Source organism: Glycine soja, chromosome 1, assembly GCF_004193775.1.
Source record: "Glycine soja cultivar W05 chromosome 1, ASM419377v2, whole genome shotgun sequence".
In the NCBI taxonomy this organism is placed as follows: Eukaryota; Viridiplantae; Streptophyta; class Magnoliopsida; order Fabales; family Fabaceae; genus Glycine; species Glycine soja.
Genome location: NC_041002.1, coordinates 10,799,901 through 10,821,062, shown reverse-complemented (window position 1 = coordinate 10,821,062; position 21,162 = coordinate 10,799,901).

Below are 21,162 nucleotides of genomic sequence, written 5' to 3'. Positions count from 1 at the left end.
CTCTTTTGTGTCTTTTATCTTTTTCTGGTCAACAAGGGTATTTCCCTCGCTCCTACGTATCCTCAATTGCAATGAGGAAATCAGACCTACGTAGTTTTTTGAGAACTAAACGTTGGTTAAGTTGTTTTTATCTTTTTTCGCAAGATAGATTTTAATTGAACAAAGGTCATTTAAGGCGTTGGACCATTAAACAATCTTTTGATTTTGAAAGGAAAGAAACGTTAAGGCGTTGGACCACTAACGATCTCTTGTTTTTGAAAGGAGAGAAACGTTAAGACATAGACTATTAACGATCTCTTGGTTGTGAAAGAAGAGAAACGTTAAGGTGTTGGACCATTAACGATCTCTTGGTTTTTGAAAGGAGAGAAACGTTAAGGCATTGGACCATTAACGATCTCTTGGTTGTGAAAGAAGAGAAACGTTAAGGCGTTGGACCATTAATGATCTCTTGGTTTTCGAAAGGAGAGAAACGTTAAGGCATTGGACCATTAACGATCTCTTGGTTGTGAAAGAAGAGAAACGTTAAGGCATTGGACCATTAACGATCTCTTGGTTTTTGAAAGGAGAGAAAAGTTAAGGCGTTGGACCATTAACGATCTCTTGGGGTGGTCGACAAAAGCGGGGCTTTTGCTCCTACGTATCCTCAATTGCGATTTTGGAAATTAGACCTACGTAGTTCTTGCAAAAGCGGTAAAGTTATGTGTTGATTTTATGCTTTTGAACGGGCCATGTTAACCGATAAAAGCAAAATGGACCGTTTTAAGGCGTTGGACCTTAAAACGGTTTTAAGTGACTTTTGCGGACAAAGCTTGGTTTGTGAGTTGATTTTAGCCTTAGTTTCACTTTGGTTATTAATCAATTCATTCAAGGAAACTTTCAAAGAAAAAGATTCAATTATATTTTTTTTATTTTATTATTTTTTTTCAAGATATTTTAATTATTTTATTATTATTTTTTTCAAGATATTTTGATTATTTTATTATTATTTTCCTTTTTTGATTTAATCGAGGTTACAGCGTGAACAATCGGTTAGATGTTGCTTTAACAGTGATTAAACGACATTACAATACAAATGATCGGTTGAAATTCATTTTATCATTTATTAGGCGAGATAACGGCTTAAACGATCTGTTAAAGCTCGTTAAAAACGGAAGAAAAGAAAACCGAAAGTGAACAAAATGAAGATGAAAGCCAACAAAACAAGAAATGAATTGAAAGTCTCGGATTTGAAAACTTACCGGTTGAAGAATGAAGAACGCACGAAGAATGGACGAAGAACGGCGGAAAATCTTCACGAAATTGCTCTCGGAAACATCTCGAAAGTGTTACGGAAGCACTTCGGCTTGGATTTTCTTCATGGAAACATGTTTTTTCACGCAAAACATCTAAAATGCATAGGATAGGGGTCAGGGACCCTTTGGATCAGCCTCCCTCGACCTATTTATAGAAAAAAGGGGTGGTGCTTGCCACCCAGCTTCTTGAGGCGAGTAGGTGGCTTCCTCAGGAAGCTTCCTGAGGCACCCCCTTTTACTAAGTTCACTCCCCATTTTTTATAATTTACAGAAAAGTTATGGAAGCCTTACGGAAGCATATCGAACTTGATTTTCTTCTTTTTTTCTCTTTCTTCTCACCCATCTTAAGTGTAATATGCTTATTTAAGGTTACGGGAATTTTACAGAAGCATTACGAAAGCCCCAGAAGCCAGTTTTCAACAAAACGGGGGAGGAGGTTGCTAAGTTCACCCCCCCCATTTTTGTGTTTTTTTTGGCTATTTTCCTTCAGAAACCTCACGGAACTTTACGGATTCCACAGGGATGGGTGTTAAGTCTTCGGAAGTGATTAACAACGGTCCCCGGATGAAATTAGGGTGTAACAGTCCATTTACACACCCCCCACTTTGCTAAATACACTCCTATTTTCGTGTTTTTGGCCGGTTTCTCTCCGAAACATCCCGGAACTTTACCGATTTCACGAGGACTGGTCTCAAGTGTTTGGAAGTGGTCAAAAGAGGTTCGCATCCTTGCAAACAATGGCCCCCGAACGAAATTAGGGTATGACATATATATATATATATATATATATATATATATATATATATATATATATGCCAGACCCTAATTTTGTCCGGGGACGATCATTTGTTAACATTTTGGTTCTTGCTAGCCAAATTGAGCTGCTTGACATCAGTTGACACACAATCTGAATGGTTTTTCGATGTTTTAGAAAAGAACATGAAAAATACCCAAATGGGAGGTCAAAAGGGTCATTTGGGAGTTTTTTGTGACCCCTGGCTCACCCAGGCCAGCCTCTAGCTCGCCTGCCCCCAGAAGACTTAGGGGTGAAGTAACCAGCTCGCCTGGGCGAGCTGTTGATCAACCAAGTCCCTTCATTTCCTATAAATAGGCATAAGGGGGCTGAAAGAAAGGGTTCAGACTTTCAACATTGAAAGGATTTAGTGAAATTAAGGAGAAGAAGGAGAAAGAAGAAGAAAAAACAAGGCCGAGGTGCTTCCGAATCACAATCGTGACCAATTCCTACATCGTTCATCGTTCGTTCTTCATTCATCAACCGGTTAGTATTTATTTCGAGGTTTTGAATTCGTTGTATGCACCCTTAGGGGTTCCCTTTGTTTCTTTTCACATCTTCATCTCATTCTTCTTCCATCAGTGATCTCATTTCTTTATATAAATCGAATTTCAATCGATCGTTTGTGCCGTAATCTCATTTTATCATTGTAAAATAAAATTTCAACCGATCGTTTGTGCCGTAATCTTATTTTATCATTGTAAAATAAAATTTTAACCGATCGTTCACTTCACAAGTCATCTTTTAATGAGGTTGAAAGTGAATAATAAGTGAAACCAAAGTTAAAATCAACATGTAATCGAGCTTTTATCCAAAGTCGCTTGAATCCGTTCAAGGTCCAACGCCTTAACGGTCTCTTTTACTTTTATTGGTTAAAATGAACCTTTCCAAAGTTTAAAATCAATGTAACACACAAACTTTTGACTTTAAAGAACTACATAGGTCTGAGTTCCTCATCGCACTTGAGGATATGTAGGAGCAAGGGCAACGCTTTTGTCGACCCCAAAAAGTAAAAAACATAAAAAAGGAAAAATAAATAAATATTGAAGTCATGATTTTGCACACTTGATTAAAGGCTGACCTCCCTTGTGACGGACGCGTGAGGTGCTAATACCTTCCCCACACGTAAACAACTCCCGAACCCATATTCTTAAAATTCGCAGACCCTTTTTTAATTTTCTAGCGTTTTCCTCGAATAAATGTTGGTGGCGACTCCCGTGCGTTTTCCTTTCTTGGAAGACGCACCCTTGAGTCTTGTCTCGTCCTCCCGCCGAAGGGTAAGTTGCGACAATATATATATATATATATATATTGCCAAACTAGACAGAAGCCACAAGAGGAGAAAAAGAGGAAAAAACACCGAGATCATAGAATCATGAATATCTATTAAGGCAAGCCCTATGAATTAAGGAAGGTTTGACCCCTAAAAGCAAGTGTGATTAACTACAAGTTAATCTTAGGCTATTAAGTGGAGCTTGATTGCGAAGTGATTGTGATAGAAAAAGGAAGAGTTGAAATAAGGGAGACCAAGCTCCTCGCAAGCAGAGGTACCCATTTATTAAAGTGAAATCAAGATGGTATTTTTAACCAAACTGGTCAAACATGCCTTTTGTTTCCCAATATTGAATCTCACCTCTAGATATTAGTCTCCAAAGTGAAAAAGCTCAACAATATTTAACAAGGAATTTGCCAGAAATGGAAATCTAAACAAAGATGTGTTCCTCTTTAGTACATATATCTATAAGAGTTGTATTGTTAACGTAATAATTACTATTATGACACGATAAGATATTAAGATCCATAACTTATGACTGTGTTCACCATTAGAGATACTCAAAGAATAGCTTTTAGTCAAAAATATTAGTTTATGTTTGATTTATTAATTATTTGTACATACATTCCAAGTCAGTTAAATGAGGAAATGTGTCACAATAGATTAACTTGAATGGCCTACCAACAGATATCCAAACACACTAACAATAGTAGTACCATCAAAGGCCAATTGAATTATATCAAAACTGAACTTTCTAGCCACCTAGTAAGTGTCTTGCACTTTCTAGCCACCTTCAATTTTTTTGGACATCTTTGTTAAAATCCCCTTTTCTTGATATGTTTGTGTCTGTTCTCTCCTCTTGTCCTTGCCTCTTTGATCCACTGCTGCAGCATCTACGTGTTTACCCCTCAAGTCCTAGGTATGTTTCTTTCTTTATTATATATCATGTTTTTTTTACTAATCTTGAACGATTGACTTAACTCTATAAAATTAAAGATTCTTTTTTTCCACTAATGGTAAGTTGTTGGCTGCTTCCATGGTGTATTGAACCCAATTTTTCCATTTACAGACTAGGAAGGTGACCTTGCCCTTGTTTTTTTTTTCTATTGAAGTTAGCTTTTTCATAACCAATTTGTCTACTTTTCTTTGGTGCCCTTAGAGGGAGGGCATTGGTTAAAATCAACTTGGATTAGATCATTTGCAAAAGTAACCTATGATATTTTTTCTTGGTACAACATGCTTTTAGTTTTTTTTTGAATCGATACTTTTAGTTTACATTAGCCAAAAGGCTAAGTTTTGGGGGTTCATGCTACAAGAAAAATAACATATACCTACAGAGGCTTTTACCTACACATATAAATTAGTGTAGGTAAAAGTCAAAAAATACTTATACCTACAATTGTTTGTCATAGGTAAATTCAAAAGTTTGTACTTACTATTATTTGGTGTAGGTAAAACTCAAAATAACTTCTACTTACAAATGCTTAGTGTTGGTAAAATTTCAAAAAACTTATACCTACGATTACTTAGTGTTGGTAAAATCCTATCAAACTTGTACCTATAGTCCATTGGTGTAAATAAAATTTAAAAAGTTTCTACCTACAAATAACAGTGTAAGTAAAATACAATAAAACAAATATACTAAAATAATTATTTTAAGAAAGTTAATCACAAACTCAATAACATACAATATTTTCACTATTTTTCTCATATTAAAATAATTATTTTAACATATTAAAATAATTATTAATATACTGAAGAAAGAGCAATAGAACCACACTTCTGCCCCCAATTCAATAAACACTCTCTTTCCAAACTCCCAAACAATAAAACCCCCAAACCCTCTTCACTCCGTTGCCATCTCAAACCTGAATCCAAATCCAAATCCAAATCCAACACGAAGTCGTACCGACCTTCCGCCAACGCCAGGACCGAGGTTCGTCGGAATCGCTACAAGGTTGTTGTGGACGCCGATGAAGGTCACCGACGCCAAGAGGATACCATGGTGGAGATCCGAAAGAACCGTAGGGAAGAGAGTTTGCAGAAGAAGAGATGTGAGGGTCTCCAATCCCAGCAGATTCCTTCCTCACTTCACTCTACTGTAATTGAGAAGAAGGTCAATTCCTATCATCTTTCAGTAATTGTTTTCTTTCACTATTTTTTTAAATACCTTGCCTAAATTCAATTTCTAATACTAAAAATCTTCATCTCACTACGCCAACTTAGACAACTGATTAGGTTATAGGACCTATCTGGTTTTTGAGTTTATGTTGAAAGGATTATAGTCGTTGGTGACGAAATGTGTGATAAATTATGTTATCTTTATCTTGCTCTGTACTTGTGTACTCTCCTATAAAGTTTGATTGTTATTATGATGGATTTGTGAGAATTAGAACTAGGTTAAAGCATATTGAAACCGTAGCGGGTTTTAGGAATTAGGACAACGGATAAGATTATGATTGAAGGGAGTGATTTAGACGTAGCGGGTTTATATGGCAATTGGCAAGAAGGGATGGAACTAAATTTGTACATCTTTGATTGAATAACTAAATTTGTACATCTTTGATTGAATAACCTATTAATGCATAAATACCTACTATGAGTTGTGAAAATTCTGATTTGGCTTTGACTATGGGGGATATTTTTACCTATCTCCTTAAAAATGGTAGTTGTTTATTACATCTTTCCTTATAGGTATCATAGTAGAGGGAAATTTATTATAATTTGTAGCAATAAGTCTAAGCATTGGAAAAAAGAAATTAACACAGTTACTGAAATGATGCTCTTCTTTGGTCTTCTGGTAAAATGTCTCCCTCATCGGACTTGTTTTCTGTTACAGGTAATTTATTTAACACAGTTACTCTTGTCTCAGTCTGTGTAGGTAATTTATTTATTTATTGTTATTTTTTTTGTTTCTGAGTGAAATTGGAGTTCACTCCAAAGTCCAAATTTTTGTTTACTTGGAATTTGATTTTGTTGTTGCTGCAGAATCCGAATGTTTTAATTTGCACACCCAACTTTACTATTGGCTCAAGTAGGAGTTGCAATTTTGTGTTGAAGTATCAGACTATAAGTGCAAATTTGTGCAAGATCAAGCACACGTAGGTACACGCAAATTTGTGCAAATTCAATTCTAATCCACCCTTATATTTCGGCTCCAACAACAATGTCAATGACAACAACTACAACAATTAGAATCTGTTCCCTCTATGTGAAGTCAGCTACATGAATCAAATGAGACCATTGTATTCTGTTAAAAATTGGATGATAGAAAATTTTTAAATTCAATTCTAACTCACCCCTACATCCCCCCCCTCTAAACTTGTATTTCTCATAATAAAATGCTCTCAAACAGGTCCTTCAAAAAAAACTCAGGTTTTTGTTTTGAAAGCAAAACTTAGTTTACCCTTCATCAACCAAAAAACCTTGCAGTTTTTCTTACTCACCCAATAAATTTACTAAATATAGATGGTAAGTTGTCTGTTACTCTACTTTATGAGCTGAAATCTGAAGCAAGGACAAGTTGATTGTTGAAAAAACTGTACCATATATGTGAAAAAAATGATTTAGCTGGAATAATATTTAGGTGAATTGAAATGAGAAAATGCCACGTGGCTTTTAGCTGCAGTTGCTTCATTCATATATAATTTATTCTCTTTTCTTCTATACTACTTGCTTCATTTATATTATTTTGTATTTGACTTTTGTAATAAGCATTTGGATTTTATATCTTGGGTGCTGCTTTTATCAACTATGGTCCAAAATCAATATTTTAGCTTTACCTTTTCATGTGCTTTCTTTTCTTTTCTTTCTTCCTAACAACTCTTTCATACTGTGATATAGACTAAGCTAATATGAGAAATAGGACTCTTTTCTTTTCTTTTTAACAACTCTTTTTAACAATTCAATTAAATCCCATGATACATTTTCAATCCGTTTCTAAGCATCAAATGAATAATTAGTTAATTCAACAAAAAAGATGAATAATTAGTTATGCTTATGCTTATGTTAAACTTTTCGTTTTTCTTAATTAAAGATTGGTATGTGTGAGTGTGATGTTGCACGTTCAGCAATACATTTTGGATGTTTGTTGAGTCACATGACCTGCAACTGGAAAGTGCCAACTATCAAATGTCCACATCCTACCCTTTCTCAGGGGCATGGGTCAACCCACCAATTATGATTTGCGGACATCAATCCAAATCTCAAATAATATATATAACAGTATTTTAACCTCTATATTACATAGAACACATATTTATATTTATATAACTAAAATTTATAATAAATAAATATTTTAAATATATACATTATATATTAGATTTATGACAAATACTAGTACCTTATATTGTGCTAAGATGTTATTTTTGGTTATTGATAATTTTAAAAAAATATATTAATATTTAAGTTGGAATTAAACATGTTCATGACTTGGTGTACTAAAGAAAAAAATAATTAAAGATGTTAAATAATTTGAGTTGTGTAGACTATAATTGCTATGATGATTTTCTTAACTGTTTTCATTTAATTTTATTTATAGGTTTTGAGCCGTTGTGGGGTGGAGTGTGAAGGACTCGAGACCTTGTGCATTAAGGATTAGACACTTAGTATTGAAAGTATGTTCTACCAGTATGTGCTTAAGGTTTTGCTGCTTAAATATCTCCTATAACATTTTTTCTATATTGCAGATGCAGAGAAGATAGTTGGTTGGGCTTTAAGCCGTCATCTCATGCAGAATGTTGAAACTGATCCTAATGCAAAGCTTGTGTTGTCTTGTGAGAGGTAATTATTAGCTTGCACAGGTTGTTATTTAATATAAGTAGATACATACTTACACACACATAACACTTTTAGGTTGTCTTATGGGATGTGTCCTTATAATTTATTAATGTTAAACTGATGCGTTTCTACTCTAACTGGTCATTTACCTAATTTTATCCTTGATTCTTTGCATCCTATAGGTTGGACAGGGTGCTCTTCTCCTTAATATTCTTTCAAAATACTGTGATGGTACTTAGTCATCCCTTATATCTGGTTTCTTATCTCTTCAACTTTTACATCTGTTATTTAATTTCATTTTTTTCATATTCATTTACTGGTATTCCTTATATAACTACCTTCCAAATTTGATCATGTTATTATAACTATTTGATTTTTCATATTCATTTATTGGTATTCCTTAATATTCTTTCAAAATACTGTGATGGTACTTAGTCATCCCTTATATCTGGTTTTTTATCTCTTCAACTTTTACATCTGTTATTTAATTTCATTTTTTTCCATTTAATACAAGTATACTGCTAGTTTCTTTGTTTTGGTCTTAATTATTTAAATGATATAAATAGCTTAAAGTTGCAAAGGGGTAGGACTTGGTAGCATGCACAATACTTCTTGCTGCCCCTATTCTTTCTTTTTTTTTTTGTTTTGGACAATCATTTTTTACCCTTTTGGTTGCATTTTAATGATATGCTTGTGTGATGCTACTAAAACTTTTCCAGGGATCAGAAAGACTTTGAATTCAGAGTTATGGCATGCTTGTGCAGGGCCTCTTGTGTCATTACCCCAGGTTGGGAGCCTTGTGTTTTACTTCCCTCAAGGACATAGTGAGCAGGTGAATGAATCTTTTGTTCTCTTTTCAAAGTAATAACTTTTCTTACATTGCTTGTTTTAATCTCTAACTCATTAGTTTCTTTTCAATATTTAGCCAAGATTCTGAGGTGATGACTTTGTTTGTTTTGGTTTGCTGAAGCATATTGTTTCCTTTTATTTGAATATGAACAAGTGGCAGCTTCTACTAGAAGAACAACAACATCACAGATTCCAAACTACCCCAATCTTCCATATCAGTTGATGTGTCAAGTTCAAAATGTCACACTTCATGTGAATGTTGGGTGTTGGTTGACTTGACTTGACCACTTGTTGCATTTGTCCTCAAGAGCTTATTGCATCTTCAAATCCATCATAACTCCAAACAAAATTTTACCTTTTTTCTTGTATGTTATGATAGGCAGACAAGGAGACAAGAAGTGAGTGCAACAGGAGTAGTTCTTTCACACTTAAATTACAGGGATGCTAATTGTAATCAAGCATTTAATTTTTCTTGATGTCAAGAATCACAAACCAGAAGGTCAAGAAGTGAGTGGAGCAGGAGTAAACATTGATAATCACTTGAATGAAGGCAGTGGCTGGATTAACTCAACATAACAATGCAAAGCCTGTTGCTGATTCCAGTTTTTCCAAGGCTAAACCAGAACATTCTTTGGACTCACAATTCAAACCGCCATAAGCTTCAAGCTAGTAATAATTTAAGGAAAAATAGAACTTGGACACTCATGTTATAGCAAGGCAAGATTAAGGAGGGCATATTGCAATGCCAAGGTGCATCCCTAGTTACCAAACAGGTCATAGCCTTTCTAGTTAGGCTCTCAAATTGGCACCCTAGAATTGTCTTCTTATTAGAGGTGTTCATGTTAAACGTATTTACCTACAGTTGAAGATGATAGGTACATATTAAAGACTTTTACCTACAGTTAGGAGATGTAAGTAGAAGTTAATGACTTTTACCTACACACTATACATAGTAGGTAAAACCTATAGTGACAGACAATTAGCCGTCACTACACACTATCATACATTTACCTATGGATTTTTTATTTATAGTGATAGTTTTTGTCTGTAGGTATAGGTCATTTTTCTTGTATGTATCCACCGCCTGAATAATCAGATTTGCTCATAAACCATGACAGCATGATTGCCCTTTTGAAACATTAGTTGTCATGATTATGATGTTCCATAATTATTTTTGTTTTTTACACTTCATTTCCATAAACTTGATTCTAGGTCTATGATCATACAATATTTAATGAAACTATTTTTATGCTTAACATATAGTTTATGTTACAAATTATTAATATACTACTATAGTCTATGAGATTACAACGTATAAGCTAATTTCATTCGGCTTCCACTTGCAGCAATGCTGGAACAAGCACCACAACAGCCCCAACAACCACCACACCAACAATAGTGATGTAATCCTATCCCGCAAGGGCATTGGGTAGAAGACTCCAAGTAGATTGGGCTAGAGATCCTAGGGAAGGCCCTAGGGTTCTCATGAGCCTTAGGGTAGATTTCAAGCCTATGGGCTAAGTATGAGCCCACTTATCTTTGTAAATATTAGAATAGGTTTTTCCTTCGTTTGGGCCTTGTATTTTGGCCATTCTAGTAGTATAGGGTTTTAGCCTTGTATTTCGGGGCATTTTGAGTAGTCTTTGTAGTAAGGACTTTTTTTTGTATTTTCATGTTTTTTGTCACGGGGGTGAGCTTAGCTATTATAGGGGGTGTGTAGTTAAGTTCTAGCTTCTCATCTCAAGGAGGTGAGCTTAGCTATTAGAGAGGTATGTGTAGTTAAGCTCTAGCTTCTTTAGGAATCTTCTTAAGGAAGCTTCTCAAGGAGGTGAGCTTAGTTATGAGAGGGATGTGTGTAGCTAAGCTCTAGCTTCTCAAGGAAGTTTTCTCAAAGAAGTTTCTCAAGGAAGTTTTCTCAAGAAAGCTTCTCAAGGAAGCTACCTAGTCTATAAATAGAAGCATGTGTAACACTTGTTGTAACTTTGATGAATGAGAGTCTTGTGAGACACAACTCAAAGTTCAACTTCTCTCCCTTTTTCTTCCTTCAATTTCGTGCTCCCCCCTCTCTCTTTCTCTCCCTCTTTCTTTTCCTCCATTGAAGCATCCTCTCCAAGCTTCTTATCCAAGGCTCATCTTGGTGGTGAAGCTCTTTCTTCCATGGCTTATTCCCTAGTGGATGGCGCCTCCTCTCACCTTTTCTCATTTGTCTTACGCTATATCTCCATGGTGGAAAATCACCATTAAAGGACCTCATTGAAGCTCAAGATCCAGCCTCCATAGAAGCCCCACAAGTAAGCTTCCATCAAGTGGTAATCAGAGCACAAGAGCTTCAAGTAGGTGCTCCTTAAACCTCCATTAATTTTTTTTTCTTGACCTTCTCTTCCATTGTTGTTTCTTCATTTTTCTCCATGTATCTCCTCACATGTCTTGTTCTAAATGTTTTTAACATGATTCTTTAGAGTTTCCACCGATTAAACTTGCTATAGAAACTAGATTTGATTTTCTATGGTTCAAATTTCTTGTTATTGTTCTTGAACCATGAATTGTGTTGAGTTTAGGTTCCTTTGAGTTTTGTCTTGTTATTTTTTGTGGCTGAAACCTAAACCATAAAATTCTTACAAAAATATTAAAGTAGAAGAAAACCTCAAAAATATAGAGTGACTTGTTCACCTATTGTAGTTTTGTCATAGAAGTCATGTCTAGTCATGAAACTTGTCAAATTAGATTTCTTATGTTGTGCTGAATTTTATTTTCTTGTTTCTTTGTCTAACTCATTTGTTCATGAGTGTATGAAATTCTTTTAGCCTATTATTTGATTTGAGTCAAATCTTTCATGTTAATTAGTCCTTAACATGTTCATGCAAAATTCTTAGAGAGTCTTTGATTGTGAACCTTTTCTTGAACTTTTAGGTTTCCTTATGATTGTGTCTATTGTGAATTTGAGTTTTGGTGATTGAATTGCTGGCTGAAATGTTGATCCTAAGTGAATATTGAACTCCTAAAACTGTGGTAAGCAATCCTAGTGAGTTCAACATACATAGGAAGGTTGAAAGTAAGCCCAAGGCAATCAATATACCATGCTTAAAGAAACAAATCGCTGGTGCTGGCAGCTTGAACATACAAACTTGTAAAAATTACTGAGAATTAGTTACTTCGAATTTTGAGCTAAAATTTTTACTGAAGTTTCTAGACATCTGGAAAGAAGTTATAAAAAAAGAAACAAGTGATTTGGATAAAAGGAAAAAATATGAAAAATCACACAAGTTTGCAGGAAAATCAGTATCCAGAAAAAAAAAAGGTGAAAGGGAAGTGTGCTTGTTGTTTTGGCTCAAAATTTATTCTATAATTGGAAATTTCAATTGAAAATTAGTGTGAAGACAAGTGCCAAAGCTAGAGGTTTGTTGAGTCTTTTTTCAGTTTTTTTACTCTACTCTAGAGCCATTCTAAGTTTCTCTTTGAGTCCTAGCTTGCTTCTATGTCCTTTTCATTGCTTTAATTGTTGAATAATCCTTGAAAAATTGTCTTGTTAAAACTCCATTGGTTTAGCTTTCATTTCATTTTTTTTGGTCTTTGGTTATTGCTTGTCTCTTTGTTTCCTTGTTTGTGGGTTGCCATATAGGGAATTGGAAGGAGGATTGGTGCCATCCCTTGAAGAATTTGAGTCCAAAAGCAAGGGGCCAACCACCTTAAGAGCTATTGGACTAAGAAGCACTCCAAATTGAGTGAATCACCAAAGAGAGAACAACAACCAAAATTGAGGACCGTTTTGTAATTTTGTAATTTGAAATTTACTTACCTTCATTGCTTTCAAGTTTTGTAACAAAAAGGCCTTTCATTGGAAGTGTGTTGGGAGCCTCCAATAGGTTACCAAACTTCCATTTGTGTGTAATAATTTTAGGCAATTTTTCCTTAGGATAGTGAGTTTTTTGTTGGGAACCTTGAATGTGGTCATCCAAACATTCTTAGGATTCGCCTAGTTTACATTTCTTGCTTACTTTCATAGCTTATTTCCTTTACCTTCCATTGTCAAACCACCTAGATAGCTTTCCTTTTACCAATTAGTTTTTTACCTTATCTTTCACACCTCTTTTAGTGTTTATTTGGCTAGTTTCAACCATAGTTTCTTTTACCTTTTGTTTTCAAACCTCCAACAAGAAAGAACCACAACTTAGGAACCAACATGAGTCATCATTCATCTAGTGTTAATGGCAAGGGTACTAGTCATAAAGACCCTTTATCTAGAATCTTAGATGAGTTGAGTTCCCTCAAGTTATGGAAAGAAAAACAAGAGAGAAAAGAAAAAGGAAAAAAAAGAGTGGAAAAAATAAGTCAAGATGAAAGAAAGAAAATAAGAGAGGAAGAAAGAAGAAAAATAATGAAAGAAATGAAAAGAGTAAAACATGCCTCCTATAGTAGTCATAACTCTTGCAAAAGCCTAAGTGAAGAACTTCGTGACTATTACGAAGGAAGGCATAGGTCACATCTTAGACCTCACTCCCATAGAAGAGAAAAGGAAAGAAAGCCTCAAGAGGCTAACATTAAACTATCATACTTCCATGGGAAGGACAATGTAGAGGCTAACTTAGATTGGGAAATAAGGGTAGAGCAACAACTTAAAAAGAAGTCTACTTCAAAATCTTATGGCTCTCACTCTTATCCAAAGAAAGACCAAGGTCAAGGCATCTTAGGGGTGACACCTTCTAAGCCCAAAGATGATAAGGAGAAGACAATAGAAAAGCAAGCCCCTAAGGCTAGTATGCAAGAGAAAACTAGCTCTATAAAGTGCTTTAAATGTCTTGGAAGAGGACACATTACTTCTCAATGCCCCACCACAAAAACCATGATTATGAGGGGCCAAGACATTTATAGTAGCCAAGATGATGCTACTACTTCACCTTCCTCTAGTGAAAGTGAAAAAGCAGAAGGGGAAGAATCTAGTGAAGAAATCTACCCCCAAGAAGAAGGACAACCATTAGTGGTTAAAGAGAAGTGTAAGGAGGTAAGTGTCTCCTCCAAGAGTTTAGCTAAGAAGGAAACTCATTTTACAATAAAGACAAACATTAAAGAAACTTTCCCTCTTAGACAACGTCCACATTTTCTCTTTTGTAAAATGGCACTTGCTAGCATTGCCACACCTCTTGGGCTTGAGTTTATTCCTCAAGTAAAGAAGTTGTTGGATGAGGGTTTGGTTCGCAAGAGCTTAAATCCTTGTGCTTTGTTGGTGCCCAAAATAGGTATTATTAGGTACCAAGTCCCTAAAATAGGTGGTATGATGAATTTTTTGAGTGGTGCAACCCTCTTTTGTAAAATCACTCGTACACCTAACATCTTCATGGTGTGTGTACATAGGGACCCATTAGGTAGGTTTGTTCTTATTTTTAGTTTCAATACAAACTTAGGTACTCATATGGGACACCTTAGGTTTGTCATACTTTTTGGTAGGAATAATCAATATGAAAATACAGAAAAAGGTATGTTTTATTGCGTTACTTTTCTTAATTTTTCAAATAGTGATCAAGGGGTTCCCATGAACCCTAAGAGAATAAAGGTCATTCCTAAGTGGCCCACTCCACCAAGTATAAGAAAAATTTAGGGCTTCCATGACTTAACAAACTTTTACAAAAGGTTTGTCCCATATTTTTCTATACTTGTAGCACCACTCATTGAGTTGGTGAGAAACCATGTTCCTTCATGGGAAGATGCCCAGGAAATGGGTTTTCAGACCTTACCTTACTTCAACATACCAAACACCACTAATACATATGTTTTTGTTCTTTTTACAGGTGTTGAGGGAAGGAGCCCAGAGTATGAAAAACCTCGGGATTTAAGGTCAAATCCTTTCCAAGGTGGAGGGAATGATGCAGTCTTATCCCGCAAGGGCATTGGGTAGAAGACTCCAAGTAGATTGGGCTAGAGATCCTAGGGAAGGCCCTAGGGTTCTCATGAGCCTTAGGGTAGATTTCGAGCCCATGGGCTAAGTATGAGCCCACTTATCTTTGTAAATATTAGAATAGGTTTTTCCTTCGTTTGGGCCTTGTATTTTGGCCATTCTAGTAGTATAGGGTTTTAGCCTTGTATTTCGGGGCATTTTGAGTAGTCTTTGTAGTAAGGACTTTTTTTTGTATTTTCATGTTTTTTGTCATGGGGGTGAGCTTAGCTATTATAGGGGGGTGTAGCTAAGTTCTAGCTTCTCATCTCAAGGAGGTGAGCTTAGCTATTAGAGAGGTATGTGTAGCTAAGCTCTAGCTTCTTTAGGAATCTTCTTAAGGAAGCTTCTCAAGGAGGTGAGCTTAGTTATGAGAGGAGTGTGTGTAGCTAAGCTCTAGCTTCTCAAGGAAGTTTTCTCAAAGAAGCTTCTCAAGGAAGTTTCTCAAGAAAGCTTCTCAAGGAAGCTACCGTGTCTATAAATAGAAGCATGTGTAACACTTGTTGTAACTTTGATGAATGAGAGTCTTGTGAGACACAACTCAAAGTTCAACTTCTCTCCCTTTTTCTTCCTTCAATTTCGTGCTCCCTCCTCTCTCTTTCTCTCCCTCTTTTTTTTCCTCCATTTAAGCATCCTCTCCAAGCTTCTTATCCAAGGCTCATCTTGGTGGTGAAGCTCTTTCTTCCATGGCTTATTCCCTAGTGGATGGTGCCTCCTCTCACCTCTTCTCATTTGTCTTTCACTGTATCTCCATGGTGGAAAATCACCATTAAAGGACCTCATTGAAGCTCAAGATCCAGCCTCCATAGAAGCCCCACAAGCAAGCTTCCATCAAATAGGCACACCATCCACCACCTTAACTCCAACCACTCCAACTAGTACAACTCCAGAAAATTACGAAAATCAATTATAATAAAAAAAAATACATTAACCATTTATAATTAAGAAAATTAAATAAAATATGTACCCCAAGAAAATTCTACTTCTACTTCTACTTCATATGAAAACTATCATAAAAATGAGGATATGTGCAAGTAATACTCAATTGGTGTGGCCAAAGATCATAGATCTCGAACAATAGAAGAGGAGTACTATATGAATAACTCATTGTATAATTAATTGATTTAAAAAGATACAGCTATAGTGTCATCGGGTTAGTGATAAGAAATTTAAATAATTTATACAAGATCATATATTCAAATCTCATTTTCATCATTGGGACTACAAAAGAAACTCACATAAGTCGTCTTTTGATAAAAGCTGAAGAGAGGTTTAGGCTACAACACCCAAAGAATTCCCCCCTTGATTGAAGCTATTCCCACTTGACTGGAAGTAAGAAACGGTTTCCTAAATTACACGCAGGACCACAATTGTAGCAAATACAATACCTCTAATAGTGCAAATGACCTACAACTCATAATCAAATATTACCTATGTATGCATTGTGCATTAAAGAGTGTGCAAATAACATTTCAATACAAGATTTCTACAAAAACAAGTTGCAAGTTCTAGAAGAAATGAGCATAATGCTTTTTTTCTACTAGTCACTATAAGAGAGGTATTATTTTCCTGCCCACCCTCTAGTGTTAACCTTCCTTTATATCTCTTATTTACACCTCAGGAAAAAAATTGATTCAATATTTCAATTCAATCAATGCTTATAATAGGGAAATATTGGGGAAATAATAATAGGAAATGTAAGGTAAAAGAAACTGAGATTTCAACTTCAACTAGCCATAAATTCCCATTTAAATTATACAATAATGAGAAGTAATACCTCATGAAGTACTTTGACAAAAAAAAGTGAAGCAAGTAGCAATGTCCCATCAACAACAAAAGAAACCTAAATTTCTCTTGATAGAATGATTTTCCAATTTTTAGGGGACAAAAGATGGTGGGGAGCACAACATATCATCGTTATAAAAGCACCTTAAGGATTAATACAATGACTTTGAAATGGTGGGAGCAACGAAGAAAATCGACTCAAAAGATTCAATGTTCTGTTACAAGAACATGGAAGGGACAATGAGTAGGTTTGCCCACTCACTATTCCACTGATAGAGACTACGATAGTGCCAATAAGAGATCCAAATGGAAGTTCATCTGACATGGTAAGTGGTTCTTACCTTCAATGTCATGACGTGGCAGAGGAAAAAGCGAGATTGAGGGGTTCACAACTTCAACGTCAATGATGACACAAGAGCACAAGAGTAGTGGCACATTGTGGTGGCACAAAGGTCAAAGCATGGTGGCACGATAGTGAGGGGTTTCAAGGCGAGGCATAATAGGTTTTAGGGTAGCAAGGCTTGGGAGCGAGAGTGAGGGGCTTTAGTGAGGCACAATTGAGAACGAAAAATTTTAAGTTTTAAATCAAACAACCATGATGGTTTTACAAAATCATCCTTAACTCACTAGTCTCAACTGTGAATCATGCAGGTTTTGATGATGCCAAAAGAATTTACTTGATGAAAGCACACATTGTTTCAAGTCAACCAACAAGATCAAGAAAATCACAGATAAGGACTTAGTTAAATTGTTAAAAGAATCTCATTTTTATTCCAATAGTTTGGCCTCAAAGTCTTTTATCAAAATTTCTTTATCAAGCTTAATCAGTTCAAAAGTTAGATATTTTTGAACTGGTAATCGATTACCAAAGCCTGTAATCGATTACTAGAGAGATCATGAACATGGCTTGTTTTAAATTTTGAACTTATTTGAATTTTGAACTGTGTAATCAATTACCAGAATCCTGTAATCGATTACCAGTGAAGAGATTTTAGAAAAGCTTTGAAAAGACATGACTCTTCAGAAATATAACTGTATAATTGATTACCAGTGAGAAAATTTCAGAAAAACATTTTGAAAAGACACATCTCTTCAAACTATTTTGAAAAGGCACAATGGGCCTATATATATGTGTGTGTGTGTGACTTCAAAAAGAAAGAGAGAGATTATTCAGAGAACTTAATTGCCAAATTCTCTCTAAACAACTATTGGCCAAACTCTTGCAAATCTATTGAGAATTCTTCTAGGAACTTTAATTTGTATCATTTACTCCAAAGGAGAGAAATCTTTCTGTACATTTCATAAACTCAGTTGTAATCAAGAGACTGTTTATCTCTTGGCTTGTGAGAATCTTGAACACAAGGGTGAGGGATCCCAAGGTGTGTTCAAAGATTGTAAAGGATTTACAGAGATAATGGAAAATCTCAAGTGGGTTACTTGAGGACTGGACATAGGCACGGGAAGTGGCCGAACCAGTATAAATCGAGTTTGCAATTTTCTCTTCCTTTATCTCATTTATTTTATTGCAGTTTATTTTGTCTTGCACATTTAAAGAACATTGATTAACTTAATTACTACTTCTTCTTCTACATTCTGAGTCTATCATATGTCATTTAAAAGGGGATTAATATTTGTTAGTGGGAAAATTTTGAAACTTAATTCACCCTCCTCTTAAGTTATTAAGGCCACTTTTCCAACATCAACGATGGTTTTTTTCAAAAACTACCCTTAACTCAAAAATCTTAACAACGGTTTTTCCAAAACCGTCGTTAACCCATCCAATTAATTCCAAAAATGCCACCGTGCATTTTTTAAGATGGTTTTGGAAAAACCATCATTGATCCGGCGACGTGAAAAACATTTTTTCTAATAGTGATGTAATCCAGAAATTGAATCTAAACAAGCAAGATATTGTGAAAGCTAAGATGAGATGAGTATCCAATGATTATGATTTCACACAACCAATTCACCTAATCCTAATTCTAACAAGATTCTTATGATTGTTAATTGCCAATTTCCCAATGTCAATTATTAGCCATTGACGGTGGTCTAATAATACTCTTTACCTTAAACAATCCTCAATTAATCATGCATGTATTAATTTAAACCAAAGGATTAAGAACAATGATGAGGGTGATTAATCAATTTCCTAATCAACCCACCAAAGATTACCTGAATAGTTTGGCTATGCAGTTTGGTATAAAACACTTTCTTCCTAATTCTACCAATTATATGTAGATGATCACTACTATGCAATCGATTATGTATTAGAATGACCATTTCCAAATAAAAATTAAAATTAAAAAAGAGAATCAATTAACTAAAATGCATCGAGAATCTTATTAAAATCAGAAAAGGGGTTCATGGTAGGTTACATCATAATCCCCGTACTAGGAAGATTAGCCATTCATAGCCATGAACTAACTAGAAATGTAAACATACCAAGAGGGTTGGAATCTAGGTGATGAAATTTCCAAATGGAAATCTTCAAGCTTTGCTAAGGCTAAGGACTCGCTCTTGCTCTTCGAAACTCTCAAAACACAACAAGAATAAAAGCTTCCAACTTAAGGTCTAAAAGAAAGTACATATAGCCTTAGGATAAGTAACTGCCAGCATGTTTTGATCACGACTGTGGTGACTTTTTGTACTCAATTTTGCATTTGGCCGTGATCGAAGGATCATGGCTTGGATAATCGTCAACTATTTTCCAATGTTGGGCCATGATCAAACCATCATAGCCTTGGTGACTTCCAGGTTGATCACGACTGTGATGACTGATCACAACCATGATAGAGTAGCCAGATTCCTCACTTCATCAATTTGGCCTATTTTGAGCCTTTTTTCTCACCAAATTCTCCCTAATCACTTGGTTAACAAATCTAATTATAAACCATGACTTTTGCCAACAAATTATATCATAAATGCACACAATAGGCCTATAACTACACATCAAAGGCAATCAAAATTCAATTTATCAAAACAAAAAAAAAATATTTTGGATGGTGTGTTAATTGCAAATGTGGTTGTTCATCAAGCAAAGGTAAATAATAAGGGTTGCCTTGTATTTAAGGCCGATTTTGAAATGGCCTACGATTCAATGAGGTGGGATTTCTTGGCATATATGTTACATAGATTGGGCTTTTGTCTAAAGTGGATTGAGTGGATGTGGAGTTGACTACAATCATCCTCCATACTAGTCCTTTTAAATGAAAGCTCACTGGAGGAATTCGTTACACACAAGGGACTTTGACAAGGAGATCCATTAGCAAATTTTCTATTATTGGTTGTCACAAAATGTTTGAATGGGTTGGTGAGGGAAGTAGAAGAAAATATGCTATTTATTGGGATACATATTGGATCTGGTTCTTTGAAAGTGCCCCTCCTCCAATTCGGGGATGACACTATTTTCTTCCTTCAAGATGACATGAGAGATGCACTTACCTTGAAAACAATACTTAGATGCTTCAAGTTGGGCTCCGACCTTAAAGTGAATTTCTTCAATAGTAGTTTGGCGAGCATTCATGTGGATCAAGGAAAAGCCAACAATTTCGCAAGAGTGTTGAATTGCAAAATTATGACTATTTTTATATACTTGGGTTTACTAGTGGGTGTGGATGCATGAAAATTGAGCATGTAACAACCAGTGATTGAAGAGATGAGGAGGAAATTATAATCATGGAAGAGGAGATAATTGTCTTTTGGTGGGAGAGTATATATAGTTGGTTAAATCGTTACTATCTTTCTTATCCCTTTACTTTATGTCATTCTTCAAAGCACCTAGAAAGTCATTAATATTCAAAGAAATTTCCTTTGGGGGCTAGAGGGGAGGAGAGAAAAGTGTCTTGGGTGAGGTGAAATGTGGTATGTTCTCCTAGAGAGAAAGGTGGATTGGGAATAAAAAATTTAGAACTTTTCAATAAGGTTCTAGTGGAAACATGACTACAGAGGTTGCTTAGTGAGAAACAATGTCTTTGGAGAGAGGTCTTGAGAGAAAAATATGATATTATGAGTTTAGATAGTCTAGTTAGAGGTTCTCATGCAAATAAGGGGTCCCAATGGTGGTGCAATCTTCTATGTATTTGTGAGGTTTTTTAGAATAGTCTTGGGTGGTTCAAAAAATATGCCAAGGGAGTTGTGGGTGATGGGAGGGAAGTGAGCTTTTGGCACTCTAGGTGGGTTGGGAACGCAAGTTTATGTAAAAGTTTCAACCATGTCTTTTTAAATTCGGAACAAAAATCCAATTGCATTGTCGACATGGGGAAATGGTGTAGGGGGGAGTGAATGTGGGATTTGTCTTGGCAGGGACCATGGTTCCCATGGGAAAATAACATTGAACAAAATATGTGGGAGGGTATTGGAGATAAAAATTCAAAAAAAAACATGATGGATGGTTGGGAATGAATTTTAAGTACAATGAAGTAATATATTGTGAAAGAGGTATATGAGGAATTGCATGATGTTGGTG